The 25,799-nt window shown below is 35.2% G+C and overlaps 2 long non-coding RNA genes across 2 annotated transcripts; both read left to right on the top strand.

The window, feature by feature from the left end:
* The first annotated feature begins 1,722 nt into the window (after window positions 1-1,722).
* On the top strand, window positions 1,723-3,895 carry LOC140867680 (uncharacterized). The gene is made up of 2 exons (XR_012145233.1): window positions 1,723-1,873; window positions 3,645-3,895. It is a non-coding gene; the product is annotated as an uncharacterized lncRNA (long non-coding RNA).
* Window positions 3,896-4,860: 965 nt separating this feature from the next.
* LOC140867674 (uncharacterized) lies at window positions 4,861-7,039 on the top strand. Its single transcript, XR_012145232.1, has 2 exons — window positions 4,861-5,011; window positions 6,789-7,039. It is a non-coding gene; the product is annotated as an uncharacterized lncRNA (long non-coding RNA).
* The last annotated feature ends 18,760 nt before the right edge of the window (window positions 7,040-25,799 follow it).

Here is a 25,799-nt window from a genome sequence, read left to right as displayed (position 1 = left end):
ATATGAATTTGATAAAGAACATGGTAATTAAATATAATTATTTAATTAAATTTTTTCCCATTACATATATTATTTATTTTACTCAAAATATTTGTAATCGAATTTATATATAATTAACAATATTAAATGGAACTAATCCTCGTGGAGAATATAATGCTATCTAGCTAGGTGAATGAGCAATTCAACAAGAGAACAAGCTAGCTCGAATCGTATAGTTTTCGTCGTTTCAGCTGTAAAATTAATTAATTCGCATGAAAGTTCAAACACAAAATGCCGTATATATAGTAAAGCCCTTCACTCGAAAAATTAAATTAAAAACGAGGTCCTCAAAGCGTCAGGATAATTGAGGTGATCCAGTCAAAGCATGCAGCCCCAAAAACCGTAAAAATTAGATTATTTTGTGAGGTCAAAATTAATAAGATTTAATAAGATCCAGTCAAAGCATGCAGCCACAAAATGCCGTATATATAGTAAAGCCCTTCATTCGAATCTAATGTCTTATGATTTGTCATGTCAATAATATATAATTAATTATGTCTATGTGTAAAAATATGAACCATTAGATAGATGACTGAGGTATTGCTTTTAGTGTATGATCTCATTAAGCCTTTTCCAAATGCTTAATCATAAATAGTCTAGCCGATCATGGGGTAGACTTAAACCTATAGCTACACTAAGAGCTAGCATTATCTTATAATTAACGTTAGATCTAATAACTCAATGATTTGTCATATTAGTTATTTAACATTATTTATACCCATGTGTTGATAAAAAACTTTTTAATTTATGATTTAAGACGGTATTACACTAATGGAGTGTTTGCAATAGATTGTGCTTTTGTAGAAGTGATTAATTTATAGATTATAAAAAAGTTAAAGAAAAATCAAAAGTTGGTAGTGTTTGGAAACAAATATGAAAATCTAAAAATCAAAGTTGAGTAGTGTTTGATAAATAAGTGATTAGATTGATTTTAACAATGACCTTCTTATTAAAATCACTTTTGGAGAATCATAATCACCACATGACTAGCTTTTAGATTTCAATTAAGTTAAGCATAAGCTAGCACATAATCTATGTTTAATAAACACACACAAATGATTTTTTTAAGCTAAAAGCTAACAATCACTTTTTTTTAGTGATTGCAAACACTCCCTAAGAGTAGGGATGTAACACCCGGAAATTTTAATACGTAAATTCGCATGCATAATTAGGAGAAATTAATTTTAAAATAAGGGTTAAATGAATTTATGTGTTATTATGTGATTTATATGCATAATTTAAGTTATTTTAGCATTTAACCCAAAATTAGTGATTTTTGTGATTTATGAAAATTAATTGGTTTTGATCGCGTAGACGGGACCGTGGACGGACGAGATACCAAAATATTTAGCCAAAAATATTTTATGAGTTTTATGAGCCTTAAAATAATATTTTAAGGTATTTTGTCAAGAAAATTTTAGTATTTAATTATATATTTATTTAAGGGGCTATTTTTAGCCAAAATTAGTCTCTTTATTGACTTTTATTAATTTTTAAAATTAGCCTATTTAATAATTTCGAGATTTGGAGTTATCTTAGCAGATTATTATTATTATGATTAGAGTTTTAATTATATTTTCTATGATATATTATCTATATTAATTAGTTAATATTTATTATACAAAAATTAATTTAAAAACCTAAACCTACCCCAAACCCCACCACCCACTACAAATTATTTAGCCGACACTCATCTCCCTCCTTCACGCCTCCATCTTCTTTTTCAGCAGAAAACAAGCCACCATAGCCGATCAACTTTTATTTGAGGATTTATTTGGTCGTTCGTCGTTCCGGAGTCCCGTAAACGCATCATCCGTTCGTCAATAATTTAAAGGCATGTCTAAAACTTTTCTTTGGCCACCATATGAGCTATTATTCATGCATGATTGTTCTTGTTCAGAAATTTCATAAGTATTTCGAATTTATGCAAACTTTTGATGTTTGATGCATGTATATGAGAATTCATGATCATAACTCATGTTTTTTAACCAACATGGTTCGGTCCAGAGGTTGTGGCTCGGTCAAGGGGTGTCCTAGGGTGCCTAGGGTCGAGCTGGGTCCAGTGGTTCGAGCCATGCATGGCCAGGAGAGGAGCTGGTTCAGAACAGGTCCTAGGGTGCGCAGGTTGAGCGATGTTGGGAGATTGGGTCGTTCTCGGTCCATAAGGCGTTTTTTAGACTGATTCCAGTTGGGTTAGAACCACAAGACATAGGGGAAGGTAATCCAAGTTGTTCTCCGGCCAGTGGTGGCCGGAGCTGGGCGGCCGAACGGTCGGAAGTCCGGCGTCGCGCGCAGGACGCGAGCAGATTAAGGGATAGATGGTTTTGCTTCGTTCTCCTTCGTTAGGGATCGGTTTGGGCTGGGTTTTAGCTTGTTGGAAACGTCTTGAAGAGGGCTAGGGGTAGGTGGTGGTGCTCCGGCCAGGGGACGGCCGGAGCACGGCGGCAGCAGCCCCGGAAAGCTGCTGCTCGCACGGCCGAAGGTAAGGAGAGGAGGGGGGATCGGGTTGGGGGTTCTGGGTGGTTCCGGGTCGGGTCAGGGTAGTGGGTCGGGTCAGTAGGGTCGGGTCAGGTAGGTCCGGGTCTGGGCTAGGTGGGCCGGGCTCGAGTATTTTAATTTTAAAATGTTTAATGTTTTAATTGGATTTTTGGGCCATTTAATTAGAAATAAAATTATTTGGGCTTCCAAATAATTTTATTTGGGCTTTTTAAATTTATTTTAAGTTAACCCAATAATTTTATGGGCCCGTGGGCCCATCGGAATTTTTGGGTTAGTCAGTGATTTTATTGGGCCAGTCTAGGAATTTTTATGAATTAATTAGTTATTGGGCCTAAATATTTTTATTTAAGCCCAATAACATTTAAGTATTTTATTTTAGTAAAAATTATATTTTTTTAAAAGTAGTTATTTAATTATGGGCTTTAAGTTAGTTAGCAGGCTTTAAGTCAGTTAAGGGGTTTAGTAGAGAGACCAGCAGTCGGGACCAATCCATGAAAATAAACTAAGTCCGAAATATATATTTAATTATTTTTATGCATGAAGTCTATTTTAAGTAAAAGTATATTTATTATTAAAATTAATTAAATATATATTACGGACATATTTTAAGTGCATGCATACATGAAATATTTTATGATGTGTTTATGATTAAGAATTGAGCATGAAAAATATTTTTATGGAAATTGAAGTGATGTGACAGCATAGAAGTGGTTTTACCACTGACACAGAGGTAGTTCTACTACCGGCATAGAAGTGGTTTTACCACTGGCACAGAGGTAGTTTACTACCAGCATAGAGGTGGATTATTCCACCGCCACGTACGATGGTTCTTTAGACTGATCAGTCGGCACAGTTATTAGTCACATTCATGGATATGACCATACTCAGTTTTTATGTTTATGACATGCTCAATTATGTTATGTATGATGAAGAAAGTTATGTTATGTATAAGATTTATGATTCAGCATTTATGTTATGAAAAATGTTTCCATGCATGCTCATATACATGTATATGTATTAGTATTTACGTGATGCATTATTTTAACCCTTGTTATAAATGATTAGACATGTTGAGCCTCTAGGCTCACTACGCTTATATGGTGCAGGTGAGTATGATGTAGCTCCTACCGGTGGCGAGGACGTATGAGCGAGCATGGCAGTGGCCCCGTGACCGTCTCGCTAGAATTTTATTTATGCATGAGTTATTTATTCAGGATATTTTTATGTTTTCAGTGGTTATGATTACTTATTGATTTTTCATGGTTTTTAGTAGACATAAGTTATAAATTTTCACCATAGACATTATTTTATCTATTGCATGACTCGAGATTTTATCAAATAACTGTTTATTATTTTATTAAGCGAGTTATGATTTGAAATATTATTTTTAATATTTATACATATATGTATGGGCGTATATGTATATAGTAGATAAAAAAAAAAAAAAAAAAGTTTTTCCGCATTTAGTAGTACTAGGCGTTTCAATTGGTATCAGAGCACGGTCCTCGGAGGGTGTCCATCTGCCACGTGAAGCTCAGAAATCCTGCTACTGGTCTGTAAGTTTTAAATGTTTTAATAAGATTTAGAAGTAGCATATGTATTAATTTTAAGTATTTCATGTTCAGTAAGATTTTTTTGAAACCCTTAGTTATGCATTGCGATTTACGTAAAGAAATATGTGGTGGTACAGAATGCCTCCCAGACAGATGAATAGACGCGATCCGTCGGATTTCGAGGACGAAATTCAATTTAAGGGGGGGAGAATTGTAACACCCGGAAATTTTAATACGTAAATTCGCATGCATAATTAGGAGAAATTAATTTTAAAATAAGGGTTAAATGAATTTATGTGTTATTATGTGATTTATATGCATAATTTAAGTTATTTTAGCATTTAACCCAAAATTAGTGATTTTTGTGATTTATGGAAATTAATTGGTTTTGATCGCGTAGACGGGACCGTGGACGGACGAGATACCAAAATATTTAGCCAAAAATATTTTATGAGTTTTATGAGCCTTAAAATAATATTTTAAGGTATTTTGTCAAGAAAATTTTAGTATTTAATTATATATTTATTTAAGGGGCTATTTTTAGCCAAAATTAGTCTCTTTATTGACTTTTATTAATTTTTAAAATTAGCCTATTTAATAATTTCGAGATTTGGAGTTATCTTAGCAGATTATTATTATTATGATTAGAGTTTTAATTATATTTTCTATGATATATTATCTATATTAATTAGTTAATATTTATTATACAAAAATTAATTTAAAAACCTAAACCTACCCCAAACCCCACCACCCACTACAAATTATTTAGCCGACACTCATCTCCCTCCTTCACGCCTCCATCTTCTTTTTCAGCAGAAAACAAGCCACCATAGCCGATCAACTTTTATTTGAGGATTTATTTGGTCGTTCGTCGTTCCGGAGTCCCGTAAACGCATCATCCGTTCGTCAATAATTTAAAGGCATGTCTAAAACTTTTCTTTGGCCACCATATGAGCTATTATTCATGCATGATTGTTCTTGTTCAGAAATTTCATAAGTATTTCGAATTTATGCAAACTTTTGATGTTTGATGCATGTATATGAGAATTCATGATCATAACTCATGTTTTTTAACCAACATGGTTCGGTCCAGAGGTTGTGGCTCGGTCAAGGGGTGTCCTAGGGTGCCTAGGGTCGAGCTGGGTCCAGTGGTTCGAGCCATGCATGGCCAGGAGAGGAGCTGGTTCAGAACAGGTCCTAGGGTGCGCAGGTTGAGCGATGTTGGGAGATTGGGTCGTTCTCGGTCCATAAGGCGTTTTTTAGACTGATTCCAGTTGGGTTAGAACCACAAGACATAGGGGAAGGTAATCCAAGTTGTTCTCCGGCCAGTGGTGGCCGGAGCTGGGCGGCCGAACGGTCGGAAGTCCGGCGTCGCGCGCAGGACGCGAGCAGATTAAGGGATAGATGGTTTTGCTTCGTTCGCCTTCGTTAGGGATCGGTTTGGGCTGGTTTTTAGCTTGTTGGAAACGTCTTGAAGAGGGCTAGGGGTAGGTGGTGGTGCTCCGGCCAGGGGACGGCCGGAGCACGGCGGCAGCAGCCCCGGAAAGCTGCTGCTCGCACGGCCGAAGGTAAGGAGAGGAGGGGGGATCGGGTTGGGGGTTCTGGGTGGTTCCGGGTCGGGTCAGGGTAGTGGGTCGGGTCAGTAGGGTCTAGGGTCGGGTCAGGTAGGTCCGGGTCTGGGCTAGGTGGGCCGGGCTCGAGTATTTTAATTTTAAAATGTTTAATGTTTTAATTGGATTTTTGGGCCATTTAATTAGAAATAAAATTATTTGGGCTTCCAAATAATTTTATTTGGGCTTTTTAAATTTATTTTAAGTTAACCCAATAATTTTATGGGCCCGTGGGCCCATCGGAATTTTTGGGCTAGTCAGTGATTTTATTGGGCCAGTCTAGGAATTTTTATGAATTAATTAGTTATTGGGCCTAAATATTTTTATTTAAGCCCAATAACATTTAAGTATTTTATTTTAGTAAAAATTATATTTTTTAAAAGTAGTTATTTAATTATGGGCTTTAAGTTAGTTAGCAGGCTTTAAGTCAGTTAAGGGGTTTAGTAGAGAGACCAGCAGTCGGGACCAATCCATGAAAATAAACTAAGTCCGAAATATATATTTAATTATTTTTATGCATGAAGTCTATTTTAAGTAAAAGTATATTTATTATTAAAATTAATTAAATATATATTACGGACATATTTTAAGTGCATGCATACATGAAATATTTTATGATGTGTTTATGATTAAGAATTGAGCATGAAAAATATTTTTATGGAAATTGAAGTGATGTGACAGCATAGAAGTGGTTTTACCACTGACACAGAGGTAGTTCTACTACCGGCATAGAAGTGGTTTTACCACTGGCACAGAGGTAGTTTACTACCAGCATAGAGGTGGATTATTCCACCGCCACGTACGATGGTTCTTTAGACTGATCAGTCGGCACAGTTATTAGTCACATTCATGGATATGACCATACTCAGTTTTTATGTTTATGACATGCTCAATTATGTTATGTATGATGAAGAAAGTTATGTTATGTATAAGATTTATGATTCAGCATTTATGTTATGAAAAATGTTTCCATGCATGCTCATATACATGTATATGTATTAGTATTTACGTGATGCATTATTTTAACCCTTGTTATAAATGATTAGACATGTTGAGCCTCTAGGCTCACTACGCTTATATGGTGCAGGTGAGTATGATGTAGCTCCTACCGGTGGCGAGGACGTATGAGCGAGCATGGCAGTGGCCCCGTGACCGTCTCGCTAGAATTTTATTTATGCATGAGTTATTTATTCAGGATATTTTTATGTTTTCAGTGGTTATGATTACTTATTGATTTTTCATGGTTTTTAGTAGACATAAGTTATAAATTTTCACCATAGACATTATTTTATCTATTGCATGACTCGAGATTTTATCAAATAACTGTTTATTATTTTATTAAGCGAGTTATGATTTGAAATATTATTTTTAATATTTATACATATATGTATGGGCGTATATGTATATAGTAGATAAAAAAAAAAAAAAAGTTTTTCCGCATTTAGTAGTACTAGGCGTTTCAAGGGATTTCATTAACTGGTTATGGGTCAATTTTTGAACATATATATGGTTTTTGTTACCGTTACAATTATGGTTCCGGTTCCAGTTCCCGTTTTTGTTAATCGTCAGATCCGATGATAGTATGACTCTTAATCTTTTTTTATATTATTTTAAATTTTTTAAAAATAAATTACCTGAATTTGATTCTAAATTTTTTAAAACAAAAATAATAATAATAATATAGAATTAGAAATTTTTTAACTTAATTATCTATGAACAATTCATGAAAACTTAAATTTGAAGAATAAATTATTGTATATTTGACATTTAATTATAAAAATTTAAAGGAAGAAAACGGTGAGATTTTAACCAAAATTTTTGTTGTTTATACATTAGCTTACATTTTAAGAAAATGCTAAAGGTACAACAAATATCGTGTACAATGATATTTACAACAATAATATCGTGAGTTTTTGCTATTTTATCTCGAGATTTTGTATTTAATCTATCGTGAGATTTTGATAAATTAAATTTTTGTATTGAATTTTTTGTGTTGTAAGATTTGTTGTATAAATTTCGTTGTACATGTAGCATCATTCTACATTTTAATTATGAATAGTGATCGACACATGCGATGAAACTGATATGAAATTTTTGGTTTTTGAAAAACCGACATTTTTGCGTACAACATGACATGACAACCGTATTCAGTGGCAAAATAGGGTATTTTGATAGCAGTTTGATAACATTTTTAAAAATTTATAGTTAAATAATAAACCTACAATCAAATCTTTTAATATATCAATATAAAACCAAAAATAAAGTTATCAAACGAGCTAGTCTACCCCGTAATGGCCTACCATCAAATACGATGGGGTGGGCTTGAAATTAACCTCAACCCGCCCCGTCACAAGTTAGACGAGCTAATTAATCTGTTCAAAAATTTAAAAAAAATCAATAAAAAATACGAAAACAATGTCAATATTTGATATTCCAAACAAAAATATTATCAATGTAACATATTAAAAAGAAATAAATTTTACAAGATTTCAATGTCATCGATTATATTTTGAATAAAAAACCACACACTCAAACAATATGAATCACATAAATATATAAACTTAATAAAAAAATAAAAACAAGAAGAAATGAAAATCAGTCCTTGTGAGGCTTTAGTGCTAAAGAATTTGCTTGTGATGATCATTAAAAAAAAAGTTACATAAAATGACGAATTTGTCCAATTAATTTTAGCTTTATTGAAAATTTAGTTAGAATATAATCCTAAATTCATGTAAGGTTTTACCAATTAATTGGAAACCGTTAATTATAGGGACTTTACTATATATACTAAGATAGTAAGATGACATCATGAAATCTAAAATACCATTTGATCATTCCAATATGGATTCTATTCATACTTTATTCCATTAATTCGAATCAATCATGTCCCTAAGGCTTAAAAAGTCCCTAAATATATTGCCACGGTTTTGTTAACAGTGACAATTGTTTTCCACGGTTAAATTAAACCGTGGCAAAATGTTGCCATGCTCTTTAGAAAAACGTGGAAATATTTTGTGACGGTTTTTGCTAACTGTGGCAATACATTACTTATATATTATTATTAATAACGAATAATAATTTTGGAATATTAATAAAATAATAAAATTCACACAGTCAAAAATTTGATAAATAAATTTATCCAAATTAACACAAATACAGATATTAAACCAATATATACACACAAATTATCCAAATTTCAATACATGCAGTAGTCTACTGAAGGAATTGTGACCAATCCGGAGGAGGCTGTGTCTCACCGTCGTCGTCATCGCCGTCCTCGTGGTCGGGCTAAGTGGGCTCCTAAATACGCAACGAGTAAGATGGAACAGAAGACAGAGCAACACGTGTGCCTTCTGCGGATTGTTTCTTCTTCTTGTTGATACGCAACGATTAAGATAGAAAAAACCCATATCTGCACAAGTGTTCTTTCACCGTGTTTTCGTCTAAGTAAGTTAGATTCTGACATTTTTTTCGGTTGCATGGACACCTTATAGTTCCGTCAGGTAAACATGTCGGATTACTCTTTGCAAAAGCAACAAAAACCTCTACACCATAAATGAATTCATCATTCAAATATATATATATATATATATTTGAAAGTTGGTTACAAAACATATTCATCGTAAATTTAAAAAATTTATTCCAGGTTATAAAATAAAATTTATTATGCAATTAAACAAAATTTTTAATAAAAAAAAATTATACGACAAATTTTTAAAAAACAATTCGTATTTCAAATAGCGTACCTCTTATGCTAGATAGCTTGTGGAGTTTAAAACAACGAATAGGAGACAAACTTTTATTGTGGCTTGTTGCTATCAACAAAACAAAGAATTTCGTATTATATAGGCGTTGCAAGATTTGATTCTGATAATGAGGCAAATTTATATAGGCCAATTTTTGCCACGGTTTTTATAAAACTGTGGCAATGTAAATAATAAATTAATGAGACACGGAATCAACGCGGAATCAACGCGTTTTGGACGCGTAGAATAAAATTTGTCACGGTTAATCTAAAACCGTATCAAAATTTTTGCCACGGTTTTTATATAACCGTGGAAAACCGTTTCCTATTGCCACGGTTTAATAAACACCGTAGCAATAGTTTTGCCACGGTTTTAAGTTAACCGTAGCAAATGGTGACGTTGTGAAAAACCTCATAAAATTGCCACGGTTCAAGGAAAACGTGGCAAAGTTTGCCACTATGAAATAAAAAACGTGGCAAATTTCCACGGTTAAATAAAACCGTGACAAAAATATTGCAACGGTTATAAGAACCGTGGAAAATTACCAAGGTTATATGTAACCATCGAAATTTGCCACGACTTTCTTAAACCGTGACAAACGCGGTTTTTTTTTTGTAGTGAGATCAAACATTGTGATCATGTTATTAAAGTATAGTTTACAGATGAAAAAAGACGGAACATAATTTCTTATTAGTACTATAATCTACGCAAGATATGTTTTTATAATTTATTTTTTAGTTAATTTGATTAATGGTAAAAATTAAGGGTGAAAAAATACAGATTTTTCGATATATCGGGGTTATCGTAACGAAAAGATACCGAATTTTTGGTATACCGCAGACTTCCATACGGTATGATAACGTTATTAAATTTGAAAATTTCGATATGTACAGGTATACCGAAATACAAAAATGATTTATAAAAATTTTAAAATATATAATATTTTTAAACAATAAATTTTTAAAAATATAAGATTTTTTTCGGTATAAAAAAATATATACCGATATAAAATTTTGATATAATCAGTATGCTAGTTATATGTAACGAATATTGATATATCAAAAATTTCGCTACGGTAGCGGTATTGTAAGGTGTAATTGCAGTTTATCTAAAATTTGTGTAGAGTTTGAGTTTTCTACGGTGTTGGCAACACTAGAGACAACATACAACGGAATTAATAAAACACGACAGAGATAACCATGCACAAGTAACTAATACTTGTGCGAGTGACTTAAGGTCAAATAATCACTAAAAAACGTAAATTAGTTTTATAAACCAATACTAGTGATTTTTACGAAAACCAGTAAAGACAAGGAGTGAGAAATAATATCGAAATTCCGAAATACCGCATATACCGTACCGAAAAAAAACCGTATATACCAAAATTTTTGGTATCGATATCGGTATACGTTTTTAAAAGTTCGGTATTTTGGTATAAACCGAAATACCGAACAACATTCATATTTTTTAAAAAATTAATTAATATACATATAATTAAATATTATTAAGTTCGTATAGACGATATAAATTTATGTGAAAAACAAGAGTTTTTTTAAATAATGTCGATATATGAGGTATTATACCGAAATTTGGTACGATATCGGTATAATACCGTATATACCAATATTATTTAAAAAAATTCTTGTACCGAAATTTTTCGATAAGAACGGTATGAAATTTATGTTATACCGAAATTTTTGGTATACCGATATTTTGGTATTATAACAAGTTGATAAACCAAATTGCATCCTAAAAAACCAGAATAATAAACACAATTAGATGCAACTCTCGTATGACAATACTTGAAGAAACAGAAAAGATCTTCGAATAACACTATGCACTAAGTGTTGTCTCCGATATCTTCAACACACACGGCAACACGGAAAAAGCATAAACGACGACTACAAAATTTCTTCAGAAAGCTTTGAATTCTTCTGCGTGATTTTTTTCTAAAATCTCTGTGAATTCAACGTCTGAAGTTTCGATTTGTTAGTGCGCAAGAATTCTTTAATAGATGAGAGTCCAAGCTTGGAAAGAGTTCTTTAGATAGTTAGATAGAGTCCTACACAATAAGAAAATAAGATTTTATTAGGAACGTGACTCTTTTAAGCATAATCAATTATATTTTGGTAATATTTGATAACCATAATACACAAAAATAACATATCAATATATTATTCAATATGGGTAAATATTCATTTTATAGATTCTCAATAATTTAGATATATTAAACCTAACATATCGTATCGTGTCTAGAAAGGCAAAATTCAAAGAATAAGTCTTATAAAATTATGGAAGGAATTGACAAAATATTCCTTTCAATCTCCCTATTTTTGTCTTTCTGTAAAAAATCAGCACAAACAGGTTCAAGTAAAAACTCCCCCTGAGTTTAAACACTTCTCCCCACTGAATCAATAAGTCTTCTCCTAAATGTGTTGTCTCTCATGTTGGCAACATGAAGGATAACATGGACAATAAAACATAGGGATCCTATTATTCCTGTATCAAAGCACATGGGTTAGCCTATTCAAAGTCTAGGTTAGTAAGATCAGAGCAAATAGTAGAGCCATTAGGAGAGGAGATTAGAGCAAAATGGATATATATTAAACAGGAAAAATAAACTAGGACGTAGAGAAGAAAAAATAGTGGGGCTGACACTATCAATCTAAAATTGTTCACTGTCAGTTCCCACTTGTTCCTTTATCTTCCTCTTCGTCCTCATATTCCTAATCATCTTTGGTCCTAGATGGATCAACCTCATCAGTTTTTGTATCATCTCCCCTTTTTTGGTCAGAAATGTCAAGTCCCTCTTGACAGTCAGCTAGCAAAGCTCCATAAAGTTCCACCTCTTGGGCTTGGGTAATCTTCCATTCAGCATGAGCCATGAGGGTCTGAATATTAGTGAGGGAGAAATCAAGAGAAAAAGGCAGAGACTTGGTATATTCAGTGTTGTCACCCATTTTGTCAACATCAGGCACACCATCAGGAGCAGCTGCAGTAGTCTCAGACCAGGGGAGATCAAGCTTCCTCTTTCCCTTGAGCAGATCAGCTGCAACCTTTAAATATTTAGGTAGTTCACACAATCCTTCATTAATGTCTCGAATGAAACCCCGAGACTCCAAAATTCCATAGATCAAAGATAGAAATGTCATTTTGGTGGACTTCAACCCTCCATATGCAAATTGGAGTACTGTCTTGAATATGAGATTGCCAAAATTGAAAGGGCTCCATGTCCCTATAGCAAACGACACAAAGGCATGTGGCCTAGTTATCACAGTGGAGTTTGTAGAAGGTATCCAATTTTTCACAGCAGGCTTGTGGAGTATAGAATAAAAGGATGTGAGCTGTGCAGCAGAGAAATGGTCAGAAAACTTCTTTAGCATTCCACAGTGAGAACAGCAGAGACCTCATGAATATCATTGTGGTTTTCTTCTTCTATATCTGAGGTGTCATAGAAAGCATTTATCGTGGTAGGGTTGAAGGTTGTTGGGGATCGATTCGAACTGCTCTCTCTCTCTCGAACTTGATGAGTAGTTCAATATGAAAATCTTCAACTATGTGCACAGTTGTTGTTAGCAACCAAACTTTTATTTTTCTCATGCGTCGATGTTAATTGGCCAACAAATATATGTGCGAAAACAGGCCAACTAACAGATTGAACAAATATATATGTAATGGAAACTGGTATGTAAATAACATAGATATGTTTATAGATGTTCGGAGACTTAACTGCTCCTACGTCATCCCTTCTTCCACGAAAGAAGGATCCACTAGAAGACTTTGGTTATTACCATGTCTTGTAATACACCCACTACAATTGTAGGACTTACCCTTGCCTAAATCGAAACTCCTAGTATACAACCAAGTTAAGACACCAAGACCTAACTACAAAATATAGTAATGAATGAATCCTTAAATTCAATCTGATGATCAACTCCTTAATGAAAGTATGTAGTTGATAGCTATTTCGTAGCCCTTATTGATCCTTGGATCTGATATGTCACTGTATCTGGGCAAGATGAGCATGTAAGATGATTCTTCACAGAATGCTCGAAAAATATTAACATCTTGTATCTGTGTATATCTTGTTGTTCTTTTAAAATTCCTTCTTTTGTTCTCTCTTTTATCTTCATTCATTTATATAAGCATACGTCTTTGCAACGTTCGACTTTGACATTAATGCATGTCTTCTATTGCCGCTAGATCTTCAGTAAGTCTTTATGAGAGCTTTAAATGAATTTTCACATCTTTTCATAGAAGTATCTGGATCTTGCAATGACTATTATATTTGAAATAAATTTGTAGATGTTTGAGCAGTTTTATAATGTACTTCAATATGTCTCATCAATTAATTTTCTAAGCAGTCTTGGTTTTGGACTTGTTATATGAACCAACTTCTCCAACTGGTCTTGAGCTTCATCAATATGATGTCTTCCTGGACTGCTTAATCTTGGATGTACATGATATTTCCACAAGTGTAGTGTTTTCTCCCATGTTCGTAACATCCCAAACAACACACTAGTTTACCAAAATTATTTGTAATTTTCACACTTAATTAGGTTTAAACAATTGCAAGTACTTTCAAAAGTGGTAGCCTGCACACTAAAACAACAATATTCATTGGACTCAATTAGGTAGTTTTTTCATTTTTTTCCTATTCTTTATCAAGCTTTTCGTTTATGACATTGGTCATCATTTGTAATATAGATTCTCAGATTTTTCAAAGCATATTTTGCATTCCTCTTGTTTCTCCTTCCTTTTCTACAAAGAGAGTTTATTAATTTTCCGATTTTTGAAACATGTGATTTATTGTGCTATTATCACAAGTCAAAGTTGTTGTATCTTGGGAGAAAATTGCCATATTCCGCCAGCACCAAGAGCGGCACAAAATCTTCTTAAGGAAATCGTGTTCAACACGAGCCTCAACTTATTGAATCCATTTCTGTTTTGCTGTCATCTTCAATTTTTCTATCACCCACACCTCTCAATGATTGTTCTTACATTATAAGGGCGAGCTCTGATCCCAAATGAGAAATGCATGAGTCACACGCACGTGGTCTCCTACTGAATATGTATAGTCCCTATATTTTTTTCTACAAATATCGGGTTTTTTAATTTCATTTTCAATTCATTACTTTCATTTTTAAAGGCGTCCCAGATCATCTTTTACCTATTCACGTCTCCAACTTGAGAGTCAGAGGTGCTGGGACACCCTCTCAGTCCCCTCTTATAATCTTTGTGTGTTTTTCAGATTCGTTTTGGACTTGAAGTTTTAGACTCGGGTTGGATTCGAATCTCGAATAAGGATCCTCAAATTTTAGTGAGCATATATATATATATATATATATATATATATATATATATAAAATTCATAACCTTCTTTCTGTACCTATATTTTTTCTTTTTCATGAAGACTTTATTTTCAAAAAGATCGAAGGTACATATTATTATGTCATACTCACTAATGGTCCTAAATTGGAAATGGCTTGTATAAAATCCTTGTCAAGTTAAATAGCTAATTTTTCGTTATTTTAGTTTTTAGTAAATTTTTCATACTTGAGTTCATAACTTTAGGCCTGTTTTTCCATTCTTAAAATTGGTAGAGTTGGTTTCCAAAAAAATAAAAAAATTTAGTGTTAAATTTAGTTTTAAAAAATTAGTCCAAATTGGATGACGGTGGAGAGGGTGGCTGAGAAAATTATAGGTTGGGGCAGTAAATTCTTCTCAGCCGATGGGAAGGAACTACTAATCGTGTCTATATTACAAGCCATGCCTAATTATAGAATGTTATGCTTTTGAATTCTTAAGTCAACATGCAGTTCTATTGAAAAATAGTGTGCGAATTTTGGGTGGGGACTTGGTAATAACAAGAATAAAATGCACCGGATTACTTGGGATTCCCTATGTAAACCTAAATGTATGAGAGGCTTGGGCTTTAGGAATCTTGAATTATTTAACAAAGTCCTTCTATCTAAAAAGGTGTGGAGGATAATCCGAAATCCAACCTCTTTAGTTGCGCGAGTGCTAAAAGCTCGTTATTTTGAACATTTAGACATAATGCAAGTAAATTTCAGATGTAACTCATCGTTTTTTATAGTGATTCTTGGCCTCAAATCGCAAGCTTTTATACGAGGGGATGGCTCATTGGGGATGGTGGTTCAGTGGATATATAATGGTAAGTGGCTTCCTTCACAAAGAACAAAGCTCCGACCATGCGAGATTTAGAGCATTAAGGGTGATCAGGTGAGGAATTTGATAAACAATCATTAATGGAATGATGATTTACTTAGGAATATCTATCTTCCACACATAGCTCAGGATGTCATGAATATTCCAATATCAAGCAAAACGTCGAGTGATATTAGATTCTGGAAACACGAAGGGAAAGGCAGTTTACGATGAGAATGGATAGGAATTGGAATGGGATTCCACAAGCCACCAGAAAACCAATGGAGCACAATTAAATTTGCGATAACGCTTTGATTGTGTGAAATCTGGGTTGTACCCTCCTTGCCTCTTGGAACGGCGCGTCATCACAAGAGCCGGATGCACTTTATGTAGTACAGAGAAATCAGGAAGGTTCTCCATGTCAATTTCATTCCCAAGCTCTCCAGGGCAACTGATTCAATTGGAATGGGTTGTTCAGGCAATGGAACGATTGGTAGAGAGGACTGTTTTAGTGACCCGAACCGTGATCACCTACTAATCAGAAGCTTATTCATGAAATTAAACATTAAATAAATTTAATCAGAGTAAATGCAGAAATTAAATAAAGTAATACCATAAAAGTATAACCTAGTGGTCAACCCCGCAATCCTTCCTTGGTCACCAACTAACCTCCCAATCCTCAGGAGAACTACCTGCAACTGCCCCGTCGAATGGGGTGTCCAAAAACAATAGTACGAGGACGTGAGCATAAAACGCTCAGTACGAGATTATGAGTATACAAATATTATAAGTGCATGAATGCAAGTTTACGGGCACCAAGACACTAGGTAAAAAATATCTGATCAAGAACAGACTTGGGCCCTGGGTAGGTAGCACGTTGTGTCGTCGCTTCAGGAGGTGACCTACATACCCAATTGATGGTGACCTCACACAAGTCCATGTGTCCAACCATCCACTAACAAGATAGGTAAACACCATACTACAGGATATTACAATGATACGAGCTCAAGATGATCATGAATACAAAATAATAACATGTCATAATATATGCAGATAAAATCATGCCATATAAATCATGCAACACATAATACATGCATACTCAGTCAGGTATCTCGAGCAGTACTATCATACCTTTCTTAAGGCAGATCCTAAAGCTCCCATCTAGGTTCCAAGCCTACAAGGCAGTACTACAAATACATAGTAACCATGCATTATCTAACATGCTCTAAAAGCCTTAATTAAACTATTTCATACTCCCTATTTTCGATAAGAAGCCAGAGCTATACCTTCGTCCATCGTCAGCCCGCTGATGTCGAATGTCCCAGAGCTTGGGAACAAACTTGCTACGACCCCTGGACACCTCGCCAAAACTCCGCGGTTTGGTCACTACTACGGACACTATCTGTTAACTATAAAAAAATACTACTACCTTCTCAAACTCTTAAATAAAGAGTCTAGAAGCCCTTAAAATAGAGCCATTATGGGAGAAGAAAGGCTTGGAATGATTAAAAAATGGCCACATCCGGCCCTATTTATAGGCCTCGATCGGACAGTCTGATCCCACCAATGGACGGTTTGATCTGCATGTACCCACCACGTGTCCCAATCCTATCAGAACCTGTCTCGACAATTGATCATATGCTCCGATCCCATGATCGGACGATCCGATCTCCTCCACGTGTCAGCTTCAATGCGACACCGCATCGGACGGTCTGATCTCTAGATCGGACGGTCAGATCCTTTCCGAGTACATTTTTCAATTTATTCTCTTAGTAAAAAACTTAATCACGTTTAAGTCCCTTAATCTTGTAAAATAGAACCAGGCTACTACATTCTCCCCCACTTAAGAGATTTCGTCCTCAAAATCATATCTTAAGTATTGAATGAACTGAATAAGAACAACAGGGTCTTATTATCTCATAACATTTTACAAGATGCTACTAAAATCCAAAGATTCATCATTAGTGCCTCAATACTGAAACTGGACCACAAAAGGAACATCTTATTCCAAAATATTGTTATGATTTAGTAACAACATGGTCTCTCCATGCATGTCAAATCTGTATCCACTATACCTTAGATGATTGCAAGATGTAAGACTCATCTACCAAAAATCATCACCACAGGTATACATGGAACACATCGTGGATACTAGACCCATATAGCGGTAATGCTAGTCTGTAAGATATCTCATTTACTGTCCAACATCCCAATTGGACCAATAATCTCTAGAGATATCTTTATGGTAAATCAACTATATCAACCTCGGGTTGAATTAATTTGGGTCCATCAACCAGTCGTTCCCCATCTTATTCCCAGAATAGTGGAGTACGGCATCATCATCCGTACAACGTCTCAAATGATGTCATACCATTACAGCTGTGATAACTGTTGTTGTACGCAAAATCAACAGTGGCAACTGATCTTGTCAAGCTGGACCAAAATTCATAGAACATGCTCGTAACATAACTCCAAGAGTACGAATTATGCGCTCTGACTGCGCGTCAATATCTGGGTGATAAGTAGTACTCAAGCTAAGAGTAGTACCCATAGCGCGCTGAAAAATCCCCCTGAATCTAGAAGTTGACCCGAGGTCTCTATCACTGACAATACTCACAGGTACTCCATGGAATCTTACAATCTCCTGAATGTGTAATCAATCTTTACTGTCAAAAGTGAAGTTTTGATTACACGGAAATAAATGTGTTGCATTGGTGAGTCGATACATCACAACCCTGATAGTATCACAATTCCTCGAGAATACTAGCAAATGGGTCACAGAGTCCATCGTGATAACTCCCATTTCAACTCAGCAATCAATAACTATGATACAAACTTCTAGGTTGTCGATGTTTAGTCTAAATCTGTTGGCATACCCAATATCAAGAAACATATTGATACACAAAGTGCTTCATAATTTTCCAATAGAATCGAGTACTCACATCCTTGTTCATCTTGTTACTCATAGGATGAATAATCAATTTGTACGATGTGCTTGAGACAAAATATCTTCTCTTAGAGAATCATCCTCAGGCACCACAATACGCCCAGATAAACATAGATATCCATCATCCTGATAATGAAGTCCAGATGTACAATCATTATTGGCTATTCGAGCCAAACACTGAGTCTTCGGATCAGACATCTGAGCATCTCGAATCTGAGAATACAAAGCTGGTTCAGATAAAATCGCAAACACCTGGATACATTTCATATATTTCTTATGATTGAAGGTATACCCTGAAGAACAACAATCTTCACTCGCATAGTCAATAGTCGCTAACTCAAGATCATGCACCGGATAATTATCTTCGTGAACTTTCAACTGTCTAAAAATGTATTCTATCACATGCCCAGTCTGAGTCAGGACACAAACCAACTCCTGTAATAAAGCATCAATATATACCACATACCCTCCAGACTCTGATGGTAATTCCAACACATGCGCAGAAGTCAACCATCGACGAAGTTCACAGATCAATATAATCTAGATAACTCTTGATTAGATTCTATCAAATCAGATACATCAATGGCCTAACACATCCAATAAACATTCAAAAAAATCAATGAAAACAATCCCGCTAGACCTGGTAACTTTAGATCTCAGCTACTGTCCTTTTTCCACGTCTATAGACTTGATGATATCATGTTATTACCCATTGAAATTAAAACACATTCTAGATCAATTTTTGACAAAGAAATCCCAGAAATATTGCAGAAACATTCCTGAGAACTGAATACCAGAGTACTGTACTCATCCTATTAGTTTCTTCCAATGATTAACAATCTCCGAGTTCAGTTCATAATCACCAAGTAATGAACAATTCCAGTCGTCCTTTCTACAAAAGAAATTTCACCTCTCCCATTATGGGGTTACAACATGTGTATCTGCCACAAATTAATTAGAAGTAAAACTTCCTATCAACTCTTCTTAAGCAGAAGGAAACCCAAAAGCTGAACTAGCTCATTTTTGGAAATTCTCCAAACACTTGAGAAATTCTGAATATATATCTCGCATACCATGTGTAGTGACCCTTACCGAGATCACCTACTAAACAGAACTTAGACATGCAATTAACTTAATCAAAACAGTAATCAGAATTAAACTGCGGAATACTATAAACATTATACAATCCCAAGGAAAGGAATCTGTAAATACCCAAATTTTATACAACCAGATCGAATAGTGTATAAACCCAATACAACTGAATAAAAACCTAGACGAAGCTCCAGCTGGCTAACCACTGCCTATCCCCTCTTGGATCTACCTGCCTCGTCCAATCGCAAACCTGCCCCATGGAATAGGGTGTCCAAAAACACAGAGTACGAGACGTGAGCATAAAACGCTCAGTACGAGAGTATGAGTATACATGAATGCAAGTGAACCGCCTACTGACTAGAGGTCAAGAATAGATAACAGAGACAGACCGGGCCCTGGTATGTAGCACGCTGTGCCGTCGCTTCAGGAGGTGGCTCACATACCGCAGATACCAGTGGATACGTGGGACCCAAATCGATTGAACTCCATCCACTAATAGGATAGGGTAAAACCCTACTAACAGACATCTCAAAGGAGATAGTACAAGATGCAAATGTATGCAGCATATAATCATGACATATAAATCATGCAGTCACATAATACATGCATACTCAGTCAGGATATCTCGAACAGTACTTTCGTACCTCAAATACTAGACGCGCTCTACCAGCTCTAGGTCTACGCCTATAATCCGCACTACACTGCCAAATGATACTAATATCATTATAGTGCTCTAAAAGCCTTAACTAGGCTATTGCATACTCCTAAATATTTTTAGGAAGCAATAGCTATACCTTCGTCCGTCGTTAGCCCTTTGCTGTCGATTGCCTCAAAACTAGGCCACAGCTCCGCTACGACGCCTGGATCGCTATGCCACTTCCGGATTCCCAATGGGAAGCCTAGAATTTCCTAGATCTGAGTTAGAAGGCTAAGGAATCGAGAGAGAAGAGGTGAAAGGTGTGCTCAAATGTGAGCCTCGGCACCCCTATTTATAGACCACGAACGGAACGTCAGTTCCTCAATGTTGCGTCCGTTCTGCCTGACGAACGTTGCGTCCGTTCACCATCGTTGCTTCCGATGGTGCCAATGTCACATCACGTACGTAAGCAGTGATGCATTTCTGATGGCACGAACGTTGCTTCCGTTTTGCCTGACCCTCCAGGACCATTTATAATAATTCTGGGTCTAATCCCGGGCTCCGTTAATCCATTAGAAATCTTCTTAATCCAGTTTATTGGATTAAATAACAGTTAATCACTAAAACTGGGTACGGGCTACTACACCATGTTATTAAGCATACAAACTTACAGAAATGTCCCAAATATTTTCTAGTCAACAACAACTCAAATCAGCACTGATTTAGTCTAAACAACTGCATCATTCTTGATTCACTGTAGCTCACAATTAGCCCAAAAGAATCCAATCAATAAAATTACCACTTACTAATTTCTCGATTACTGGAACCTCACAACATCGATCAACACTAAGATCTCTGTGTTTCTTTTTTAACGAGAAATAATATGCACCTAAAACATTTGGAATAACCGAATTCCCATACTGAATTTACTATTTTATCACTGACGATGTCAGAAAATATTCAAGAGTAGTCAATGGCACTAATCCTGTACCAATCATAAAGACATTAAAATTACTCAGTAATCCTAATTCAAATGACCAGCCTCTATCTTGGACAATCTCTGTTATCATGGAAATCTCATTCCATATCTCTGACGAAGTCAGACGATAATTTAATGACCACTGGTAATTTACATGGCTCGATCAACAACTCTGATCTCGTTGCCATATGTCTGCTAATTCCTAACACTTGGAATTACAAATTTCGCACTGAACTCAACATTCCTATTTCTGACGGAGTCAGACTATAGTTAAGAGTAGTTATTGGCACCAATCATGTACCAATCCGGACTTAATATCTGTATCTTTGACAAAGTCAAACGATAACTTATTTCCTTGAATACTAAATCTCAGTATCAATTAAATCTTCATGAGAGAGTCCAAATATCAAATATCTATACCCCTACTATGACTGTTGCAAAACACCAGACTGAGATAGCCTCCCCCTAAAAAACCATCTGAAGCAAGAAAAACTCCTAGACACCCTCTGAAGCACGAAAGGCTCCCAGAGTAATAATCATAGGGTCGTACTTCCTTTCCATCTAGTCATATATCCACACAGTCCACAACAATTGGTATAATTCATTTCTATGCCCCTGATAAAAAAAACACATTATCCTGAAAATACTATGTCTCGATAGAATATTCTAGGAAATACATCTAGAACTGTTCAAATGAAAACATGCATAATTTAATCCTAATTATACACATTTTCAAACAAATGTTTGATCTTTTATTCAATATAATCAAGATAATTCCAAAGATTAAAATTACAATACTTGAACCACTAACCCATGTTCTATACAATCTTTATTACAATCTCATTTAATAAACAACTACATCCAATTACATCAAAAAATGTACAATGAAATGATAACTGATACATCAAAATGTCTAATCATTAATACATCTGATTCAAATACTTACAACTGAAATATTGTTTACAACAAATCATATTACAGTATTTAAAATCCAATACAACTGAAATCTTACAATCTGACTATATGCGAAAATCTTTCATTCCGTCAACTAATCTTGAACATGAGGTTTCCCGTCTACCACACACAAAAGCATCAACGCAGGAATGTCAGAAAACCTTCTTCCTCGCAAGATCTAAAACATTTAATTTCACTACAGAAAACTACCAATTAAATGGTCCATTCTCCGGTAGGATCTTCTGAAAATCTCTCCAACTACTAGTGGAGAGTCTATGGAATATACTTCTGGGTCAAAGTTTGATGGACCTCATCATTCCATGCGCTCCAAAAAATCCCGAGAAGTACATGGAGTTCAAAACTGGATCTTCTCTTGCAGCTATATCCTACTTGGATCCACATAAGGCGAAACTCTGATGCCAACCTTGGCAATGACGATCTTGGAAAAGCCTCCTGTTATTCCAACTCCTGATACTACTGCGTCATTGAATCTGACTTTTAATCTACAAGGATAACCCAAATGTCAGTACTAAGTCCCAAAGAATCATATTTCATGCTCCGAGAACATAAATGTAGTGAACCGCACCGTGATCACCTACTAATCAGAAGCTTAAGCATGCAATTAAACAATAAATAAAATTAATCAGAGTAAATGCGGAAATTAAATAAACTACTACAATAAAAGTATTACCTAGTGGTCAGCCACGCAATCCTGCCTTGATCACCACCTAACCTCCCAATCCTCAGGAGAACTACCTGCAATTGCCTCGTCGAATGGGGTGTCCAAAACCAACAGTACAAGGACGTGAGCATAAATGCTCAGTACGAGAGTATGAGTATACGAATATTATAAGTGCATGAATGCAAGTGTACAGGTACCAAGACACAAGGACAAAAATATCTAATCAAGAACAGACTTGGGCTATAGGTAGGTAGCATGTTGTGTCGTCGCTTCAAGAGATGAACTACATACCAAACTGATGGTGACCTGACACAAGTTCATGTGTCCAACCCTGAACTAACAAGATAGGGTAAACACCATACTACATGATATTACAAGGATACGATCTCAAGATGATCATTCATGCAGCATAATAACATGTCATAATATATGTAGATAAAATCATGTCATATAAATCATACAACGCATAATACATGCATAATCAGTCAGAGTATCTCGAATAGTACTATCGTACCTTTCTTAAGGCAGATCCTAGAATCTCTCATCTAGGATTCAAGCCTACCATGCAGTACTACAAATACATAGTAAGCATGCATTATCTAACATGCTCTAAAAACCTTAATTAAACTATAGCATACTTCTTATTTTCTATAAGGAGCCAGAGCTATAACTTCGTCCGTCGTCAGCCCGCTGATGTCGAACATCCCAGAGCTTGGGCACAACCTTGCTATGACCACTGGAAACCTTTCCAAAGCTCCGCTGATTGGCCACTACTATGGACACTGTCCGTTAACTATAAAAAATTACTACTACCTACTCTAACTCTTAAATAAAGAGTCCCGAATCCCTTAAAATAGAGCCATAACGGGAGAGAAGAGGCTTTGAATGATTAAAAAATGGCCAAATACGCCCCTATTTATAGGCCTCGATCGAACAGTCCGATCCCACCAATGGACGGTCCGATCTGCATGCACCCGCCACATGTCGCAATCCTATCAACACCTGTCGACAACTGATCGGACGCTAAGATCCCATGATTGGACGCTTTGATATCCTCCACGTGTTAGCTTCAATTCGATACCGCATCGGACGGTCCGATCCTGTCAGAGTACATTTTGCAATTTAGTCCCTTAGTCAATTCCTTAATCACGTTTAAGTCTCTTAATCTTGTAAAATGGAACCGGGCTACTACAACTGTGGAATAGGGACCTTCGGTGTTGTAACATCGGGGGCAACATCGGAGTCCTTGAAGATCATTTCACTGTGGATATCCTATGGATCAAAGTTAGCCATGAAATTTGATTGCGAGAGTAACAAAGGCTAAGGTTTGTTCAGAAATTCATAGCTCACGAATTTTGAAGGGTAAAACTCGATGAATCAAAGCAGGGGAGCGAATAATATATATATATATATATATACACACACACACACACTCAAAGTAAGTCCAATAAACTGTAACTTTCTTCCGCAACAAACCCCTCTAATTCTAACAAACTCACTCCACTCAGTCACCAACGGTAACCATAAAAAACGAGCAAACATTTTAAAATTAATAAAATCGACCCTAATTAAGGCAATAATCCGAGATTAAAACCAACCAAAATATTCACTTAAATAAATCCACATCAGCTTAACTCCATTAAATCATTGTCAATCTCAAAAATTCCATTTTAAGTAAATAGGGTACTTCGTCAAGTTTTATTTGTTTAGAACGTAAACCCTGAACAGAAAATATTCATACTTCTAAATGCATATGCTTGTCTTATTTTATGCCTAAAACGGAATATAACATAAAATAAAATATAGTCACATGCACATGATATTTCCACAAGTGTAGTATTTTCTCCTTTGTTCGTAACATCCCAACAACACACTAGTTTACAAAAATTATTTGTAATTTTCACGCTTAATTAGCCTTAAACAATTGCAAGTACTTCCAGAAGTGGTAGCCTGCGCACTAAAAGAACAATATTCATTGGACTCAATTAGGATGTTTTTCCATTTTTTTCCGATTTTTTATCAAGCTTTTCTTTTATGACATTGGTCATCATTTGTAATATAGATTCTCTAATTTTTCAAAGCATATTTTGCATTCCTCTTGTTTCTCTTTCTTTTTCTACAAAGAGGGTTTATTAATTTTTTGATTTTTGAAACTTGTGATTTATTGTGTTATTATCACAAGTCAAAGTTGTTGTATCTTGGGAGAAAATTGTCATATTCCGTCAGCACCAAGAGCGACACAAAATCTTCTAAAAAAATCGTGTTCAACACGAGCCTCAACTTATTGAATCTATTTCTGTTTTAATGTCATATTCAAAATTTTCTAACACCCACACCTCACAATGATTGTTCTTACCTTATAAGAGGGGGCTCTGATCCCAAATAAGAAACGCGTGAGTCACACGCACGTGGTATCCTACTGAATATGTGTGGTCCCTATATTTTTTTCTATAAATATCGGGTTTTTTAATCTCATTTAAAATTCATTACTTTTATTTTTAATGGCGTCCCAACTCATCTCATTACCTATTCACAAATCTAAAATGTGCATCAGAGGTGCTGAGATACCCTCCCGGTCCCCTATCACAATCTTTGTGTGTTTTTCAAATTCGTTTTGGACTTGAAGTTTTAGACTCGGGTTGGATTCGAATCTCGAATAAGGATCCTCAAATTTTAGTGAGCATATATATATATATATATATATATACATATATATAATTCATAACATTATTTATGTACCTATAATGTTTTTTATTCATGACGACTTTATTTTCAAAAAATATCGAAGGTACATAGTATGATATACACACTAATAGTCCTAAATTGGGAATGGCTTGTATTAAATACTTGTCAAGTTATATAGCTAAATTTTTGTTATTTTAGTTTTTAGTAA

Source organism: Henckelia pumila, chromosome 4 (assembly GCF_033568475.1).
Source record: "Henckelia pumila isolate YLH828 chromosome 4, ASM3356847v2, whole genome shotgun sequence".
NCBI classification, from domain to species: Eukaryota; Viridiplantae; Streptophyta; class Magnoliopsida; order Lamiales; family Gesneriaceae; genus Henckelia; species Henckelia pumila.
This window is presented reverse-complemented; position numbering and strand designations above follow the sequence as displayed.